Here is an 8,186-nt window from a genome sequence, read left to right on the forward strand (position 1 = left end):
TCCGTGGTTGAAGAATTTTGAAAGTTACATAGAATCAGTGTTAATAAGGGACACCTACCTCGTTTTGGATGATATCATTTCCAGTTGCATTTTCAGGGTTGATTTTTTGAAGTTTTGATGTAGCAACTAATAGACTTATCTTTTGTATTATAAGTGAGACCAGCAAGATGAAGAAAAGAAATATGTATAATAGAACTTTTATTATGCGGAAACTTGTATGTGTGTGAACATCCACGCGTTGGTTTTCTTTGTCCATAATTTGGAACATATCCCAAGGCCTGCAAAATATTTATCTTTTATATAAAGTAAAATGCATAGGCATGAGAAATTAAACAAGAGGCCCATGGGCCTTATAGGTCACCTGAGCATTATGCAACAACTTTCCAGTGATTGAATTTGATTCATGTTTTAATCCAGATATGCTATGGCATTCACAATTTTGAAATAGGCACCATTGATCATCATAACAATACACTTAGCAGTTGCTTAGTTTGTTTACTTAATACCCATAGGCAGGGTAGGGGAACAAAAATGCATTTCAAGTAATCAGTCATATTCAGCATGATCAGTAATGCCCCAATCACACATGAACCCCTGACCCTTAGGCCTAGATCCACACATTGCACAATTTTTGAAAAGGCACCCTTGCTTTTCAAAAATATTTGATAAATACCAAGGAGCAGATTTCAAACAATTCATCCAGTTTCATTATATAAGTACAGTCCCCTCCCCCCTCCTTTATGGTACCCCTGACCCTGGGGCCTTGAAATTCACAATTCTGGAAGATTAGGACCCTTGCTCATCATAACTACATAGGTAGTTGATCTGCTTAATACCAAGGAGCAGAGAAGAAAACTTTCAAAGATTTAGTGTATTTTCACTGTATAATCAATAGAGCCCCACCCTATCACTAGAACCCCTGACCCTGGGGGCATAAAATTAACAATTTTGGTAGAGGCACTCTTGCTCATCATAACTATGCACTTATTTAGTTTATTTAATACCCAGAAGCAGAGAAGAAGATTTTCAAAGAATGCATGTATTTTCACTATATAATCTATAGAGCCCCCCCCTCACACCAGAACTCTTGACCCTGGGGCCATAAAATTCACAATTTTGGTAGAGGCACTCTTGCTCATCATAACTATGCACTTATTTAGTTTATTTAATACCCAGAAGCAGAGAAGAAGATTTTCAAAGAATGCATGTATTTTCACTATATAATCTATAGAGCCCCCCCCCCCACCCTCACACCAGAACCCCTGACCCTGGGGGCATAAAATTAACAATTTTGGTAGAGACACTCTTGCTCATCATAACTATGCTCTTAGTAAGTTTATTTTATACCCAGGAGTAGAGAAGAAGATTTTCAAAGAATTCATGTATTTTCACTATATAATCTACAGAGCCCCACCCTTACACCAGAACCCCTGACATTGGGGCCATGAAATTCACAATTTTGGTAGAGGCACTCTTCCTCATAATAACTATGCACTTAATTAGTTTATTTAATACCCAGGGGCAGAGAAGAAGATTTTCAAAGAATTCATGTATTTTCACAATATAATCTATAGAGCCCCACCCTAACACCAGAACCTTCTGACCCTGGGGCCATAAAATTCACAATTTTGGTAGAGGCACTCTTGCTCATCATAACTATGCACTTATTTAGTTTATTTAATACCCAGGAGCAGAGAAGAAGATTTTCAAAGAATTCATGTATTTTCACTATATAATCTACAGAGCCCCACCCTTACACCAGAACCCCTGACCTTGGGGCCATAAAATTCACAATTTTGGTAGAGGCACTCTTGCTCATAATAACTATGCACTTATTTAGTTTATTTAATATCCATGAGCAGAGAAGAAGATTTTAAAAGAATTCATGTATTTTCAATATATAATTTATAGAGCCCCCCCCCCAACACCAGAACCCCTGACCCTGGGGCCATAAAATTCACAATTTTGGTAGGGGCACTCTTGCTCATCATAACTATGCACTTAATTAGTTTATTTAATACCCAGGGGCAGAGAAGAAGATTTTCAAAGAATTCATGTATTTTCACAATATAATCTATAGAGCCCCACCCTAACACCAGAACCTTCTGACCCTGGGGCCATAAAATTCACAATTTTGGTAGAGGCACTCTTGCTCATCATAACTATGCACTTAATTAGTTTATTTAATACCCAGGAGCAGAGAAGAAGATTTTCAAAGAATTTATGTATTTTCACTATATAATCTATAGAGCCCCACCCTTACACCAGAACCTCTGACCGTGGGGCCATAAAATTCACAATTTTGGGAAAGGCACTCTTGCTCATCATAACTATGCACTTATTTAGTTTATTTAATACCCAGGAGCAGAGAAGAAGATTTTCAAAGAATTCATGAAATTTCACAATATAATCTATAGAGCCCCACATTTACACCAGAACCTTTTTTTGTTCCCCTTCACCCATAGATGCTATATGCTGAATTTGGTTGAAATTGGTTCAGTGGTTTCAGAGAAGAAGCTGAAAATGTTCAAATGTTAACGCACGACGCACGACGCACGACGAACGACGAACGACGACGGACGAAAAGTGATAGCAATAGGTCACCTGAGTTTACTCAGGTGACCTAAAAAAATTGTATAAGCTTTATTCTGATTGATTTCATTAAACACTTTTAAAGTCAATTCTTTTTTTTTTTATAAATCGATATTAAATAAAAAAAATATAGATAGATTAAATATCTAATTAAAAGAATCACTGCAATACATATAGATACATTGCTGCAACCGCTAATGATGTAAAGCCGCTTAATGATACAAATATCATTAAGCGTTGCAATGAATTGCTTAATGTCATAAATCATTGCATTTATTGGTTACATGCTCATCCACTAAGCATATGATATAAATAATATAATTTTTACATCCAGCAGCGATTTAGCATTAGCGGTATAATTGGTCATCCATTAATGCAGTAACTTATGGCTGTCACAATCAATGTTGATTTTGTTACATGTATATTTGTTTTCTATTTTATAAGTGGACTTTTACGAGAAGCACTGACTTTTACAGTTGACTGTTTACTTAGACATTTAAACCGTATCATCTATGGAGGCACAGAACTGATAATGGATAAGAAAACCTTTCTAGTAATTATAGTAATGGTGTTAGGGGCACTTCTATGTGAAGGCCTGGATTTGAGGGTAGGACGGTTGTCGTTTTCTTCAGGAACAACTTATCTGTTCTTTGAAATCGTCCGCTATTTTCTTTGTATTAAGTGCTGAGCTAAACATTTATATTGTAAAAGAGCTTCCATACACTGTCCTAATGTAAGAATAATTCGTCAACTGTAAAAGTCAGCGCTTCTCGTAAAAGTCCAGTATTACCCTCTGTTGGCCCTTATTTGTATTTAGTGTTTATCCTGAAAGGAGCCCCATTGTGACGCTCAGGTGATTAAAATATTTGGCCAGTCGCTATATAAGGTGATGTCAGATTTGTCTTGGGTAGCGCACGTTTTCCTTGACCAGTGAAAGTAGTTTCACTTGTCCATGGAGGGTTAGATAGTTTGATTCGTGGTAACTGAATCTCCAATCAGGGTAAGTGCAATTTACTTACATTTATCATATTGTAAGGTAATGGAGTGTTTATATTAATTGAGCTTGTTCTATTTTTTATCCACGAGAAAGTGTTCGAATTGTATACGGGAAATATTACCACGTGCACATGCCGTGAGTTTAAGTGTAAAGTAATGATATGTTTATTACTCATAGTTTAACGTTATATTGTACATTATTTTGCTTTGCCGTGCGAAATGGTGTGATATATTTTGTTTTAAACTGTACGTTTGAACAATTATATGTGTAAACACTTATATGTTGTAAGGCAGCCCGTTGGGGTCAAGCTTATTTATGTCTACGCATATTTGTTGAAGGTTCATAGCTAGATACATGTACGTAAATGTGGTTACACAATGGTTTGGTGCTGTCGGCGGTGGCAACCTGGGTGACTACACGAGGGCGTGGTACGCTAGTCCGAGACCGTGTGTGGGGAAACGTGGTTTCCTGAATTTAGTCAGCACTGCAGACGCTAAAGACGCTTTGGATTGTCGTGGGGTGTCGAGGACGTTGAGGACGTTGTGGCATTCAGTGCAAGGGCGTAGTACCTGTAGGACATGGACCGTAACAAGGATTGGACATGGACGGCTTAGTAACGTGTGAATGCAAATAGACATTTTGAAATTGTTCTTCATTCTCATATTGTATATTTGTATATATTTGTTTTTATATAAAATTGTAAATAGAACAACAATTTTGTTTTCACCGATCAAGCTTAGGGTGTCGTGACAATGGCAAAAAGTGTTGAATCTGCAACGCTTAATGATATTAGTGTAATAAAGTGGCATTATATTATAAGGGTCTGTGATACATTTTTTTTTTGTTTTTAGCCAAATAATACTTAAAGAGAATATGCAGAAGTTTAAAAATTGGCTATTTTATCAATTATCTTGATTCTTCTTGTGGATCTTACTCCTTTTTAGCAGTTGGAGGGTTTGGTTTCTTGACATCTCTTCTTTCATCCCCATCTTCATTTGTTTCCTTGAAAGTAAGCTTACTTTATTTCTTTATTATATTTTTAATTGAAGTGAAATAACAATAAATTCTCCCTTTACAATATATAAAAGTATGCTTAAAGTCATTTTACTCAAAAAATATATTTGTAAGCAAATTGTGCATACATAAATTTCAATCATTAAAAAATGGATATAATTAATTACGTCTCTTCATTTCAAACAGTATAGTAAGAAACAGACACATAAAGTTAAAAAAAGAGAAAATAAAGTATCTATATATCACTATTGCCAAGAAGCAATACCTCTTCGCTGCTTTGAATATAATCAGCTGTTGGTTCTGTATCTTTTATGATTTCTTTCACTTGTGTTTCTTCTCTGTCTTGATACTAACAAAATAAAATGCATATATTTACATACAATGTTTATTATGGTTACCAATTTACATTGATACGTGATTATGCTCAAGACGTAAAACACAATGATCCTTTTTTGGCCATAGAATTAAGGTCCAAAATTTCCAAAAATTAAAATTTGACTACACAGTATCATGCAGTTTGATCTTTTCTACAGTCATACATACTGCTGTCATGCATTTCTTTGTGAATACTATAAAATTAAAAAATAAAAGTTCTCTTAAACTATCTCCCATACTTGTCCTAAGAGGTCACATTGATTAACTATCATCCAAATAGACAAAAAGAGAGCTTATTTGTTTAACTGGCCATGGTATTGTTTCTTTTTTTTTTGGTAACCTTAAGCTTCTGTGTGTGAAAGGTTTGATCAATTTCAGAAATTCAGTAAATAAAACCAATCGTGAACATGGCAAATCAAAAGAGGGGGTTAAGGTGCCTTGGCAATTCCCTGTTGACATTCACTTCCTCTGTGAACCCATTGTATTGATTAGTTACATTGAGTGTTCCATAGTAAAAACAAAGCAATAAACTAAAAATCGGCATGACACGTCAGACAAAATATGACCTAATGACAGTTGGCACAATACATACGTATGTAATTAAAGATATGTTTGTTAAAAGTTATTGAACTCGAAAAAATAAATTTAATTTGGTAAGCAAATCATGCAGTTTTTCAGTAAACCCGATTGTCAATCTCTTATAAACAGATATTCTTAATTCAGTTTCTTAGCATTTTTAACTGTTGTAGTAATAAACAGACACATACATGTACATTGTAAATAAAAAAGAGAAAAAAGGTACATATATATCACTATTGCCAAGAAGCAATACCTCTTCGCTGCTTTGATTATATTCATCTGTTTGTTCTGTATCTTTTTTTATCTCTTTCAGTTGAATTTCCTCTTTGCTCTGAGACTGACAAAATAAAATGCATCTATTGATATATAATGCTTATATTGGTTACCATTTCTAAAGTGATTATCCTTAAGACGTAGAACACAATGATCTTTTGTGGCCATATAATTAAGGTCTAAGATTTCCATTTATTAAAAATTGAATACACAGTATCTTGTGATTTGATCTTTTCTACATATAGACTCTTGTCATGTATTTCTTTGTGAATGCTATGAAATTCTAAATAAAAATTCTTCAAAAGTATCTCCCTGACTTGTCCTAGGACGTCACATTGATTAATTATCATCAAATTAGACAAAAGAAAAGCTTATCTGTTTAATTGGCCTTAGTATTGTTTACAAGTAAAACCCTGATTAGATAAATATTTTTTTTTAAATATACAATTATGTGACATGTAAGTCCATTGTTGTTTCTGGTTGGGTTTCGACCTAACCAACCTTTTTTAAACCCCTATGCTTTTGTGTGAGAAAGGTTTGATCAATGTTGGATATTCAGTTAATAGACCAATCATGAACAAGGCACATCAAAAAAGAGGGGTGGGGGTAGGTGCCGCTGACAAGTAAGAATCCCCTGTTGGCATTCACTTCCCCTGTAAACTCATTGTATTGATTAGGTGCATGGAGTGTTCCATAGACAACACAAAGCAATGAAACCTCAGGAAATATACGACCCAATGGAAGTATGCATTTAAATACAAGGTCGTTAAGACCATAGAATTTGCGTAAAGCTGACTTTAATGACCACTTGTTCATGGTTGGCTTACCCCTGGATCAAGGTAATCTAGACTTAAGTCAGGTTCAAAATTATCAAATCACTTGCAGACCTCTTTGATTTATCTGAGTAGAGCTCAGCATTGTGGTTTAATGTAAACCAGGTGATGGGCAGGTTTAAAGGAAGGTTTATAAATGTATTATTTTGATAAGATAGACCAAATTTATTCGGTGGAAAGACTTATCAGGCGAGAAAAAGTGCTAAGAGACAGGACAAATCCTTTTTTGAATGACATAGAAGACTTTGTTGAAAGACCTCGCTTTAAAAAGGAATGTGTAATTGAAATATTACATGACATTGGGGAACAGCTAGAGCCAAAACAAAAGAAGGTTTCATCCATATCACCACTTGTCCAACTACTTATAGTTTTACGGTTTTAAGTTTGTAGAAATCGTTGTCTAGATGCAATCACCCATTAGTAACTTTGGAAAATGAATACTTTGGCGTTGGACCCTAATAAAAATCAACTGATTCTCAAGCTTGGGCTGAATATTTGTTTAATGTTTCTTTTATTTAAATTCCAAAAATAAGATGGGAATGAATTTTGTTTACATTTTATATATTTGCAATAATTTATGAGATACACCTATAGACAGTAGGATCAGAAATAATATGCATGCTCATGTATTTAAGAAATTATAAATGTGTTCATCTTGTATATGAGCGTACTCTGTGTTGGGAAAAAATGCATCGAGTCTTGTGCATGTACCTTTTGGTTGTCTTTACTACGTACACGTTCAGAATTGGATGAAGACAGCCAACTACGTTCAGCTGCTATATGAAGAGGATTGGAGAGTCCAACCCACTCTTTTGGTTTTACTTCTTTGTCTTCCCACTTCCCCTGAAGAACAAGCAAAGCGTCAAGTGCTGCATTATATATCTGCCTTACGAAACATGGTAATATTTCTTTTACTTATATATGCTAACAGAAATTCCTATAATATATATCAAACTATGCAAATAAATCTTGTTTGGCAAATCTAACTTTGTGTTACCTAAATTTTATTCTATGTTTTTATAGAAAGGAGAAAAAAATGCTAACAAAATTTCATGTATTTTTTGCATTAATCTTACTTCCAAAAGTGGATTGTTTCTATCATAGTGAAACAATCGTGTTAAATATGCTTGAGGTAATTGACAATGATATTAACTATTATTATACCTCATTATGAATATTCTACACAACGCGTTATCTGATTGGTTCTAGGTTATCACGTGATCGGGCCGTAAAAAACTTCATATTTCCCGTCGTCAGCACGCTTTTCATCATATTCCACCTCTTCGGAACACCTAGTGAATTTTCCCGCAATATAGTTCTAGTTCGTTGAACGAAAACTCCCGAGAGTAGTAGACGTCACAATAGCCTGGTTGACGTCACAAAACTGATGACAATGTGTTGACCAAAGGGTTTTATAGTAATTTTACGTTAACAATGAAAGTGAATTTGAGAGCGGTGCCAAATTTGAAAGTTTTATGTTTATTTCAAAGGCTTTGCTTGTTTCGGTATAATAAACAATTCAT

Source organism: Saccostrea cucullata, unplaced genomic scaffold (genome assembly GCF_032062105.1).
Source record: "Saccostrea cucullata isolate Sc308-1 unplaced genomic scaffold, CSIRO_AGI_Scuc_v1 ctg4776, whole genome shotgun sequence".
Lineage (NCBI taxonomy): Eukaryota > Metazoa > Mollusca > Bivalvia > Ostreida > Ostreidae > Saccostrea > Saccostrea cuccullata.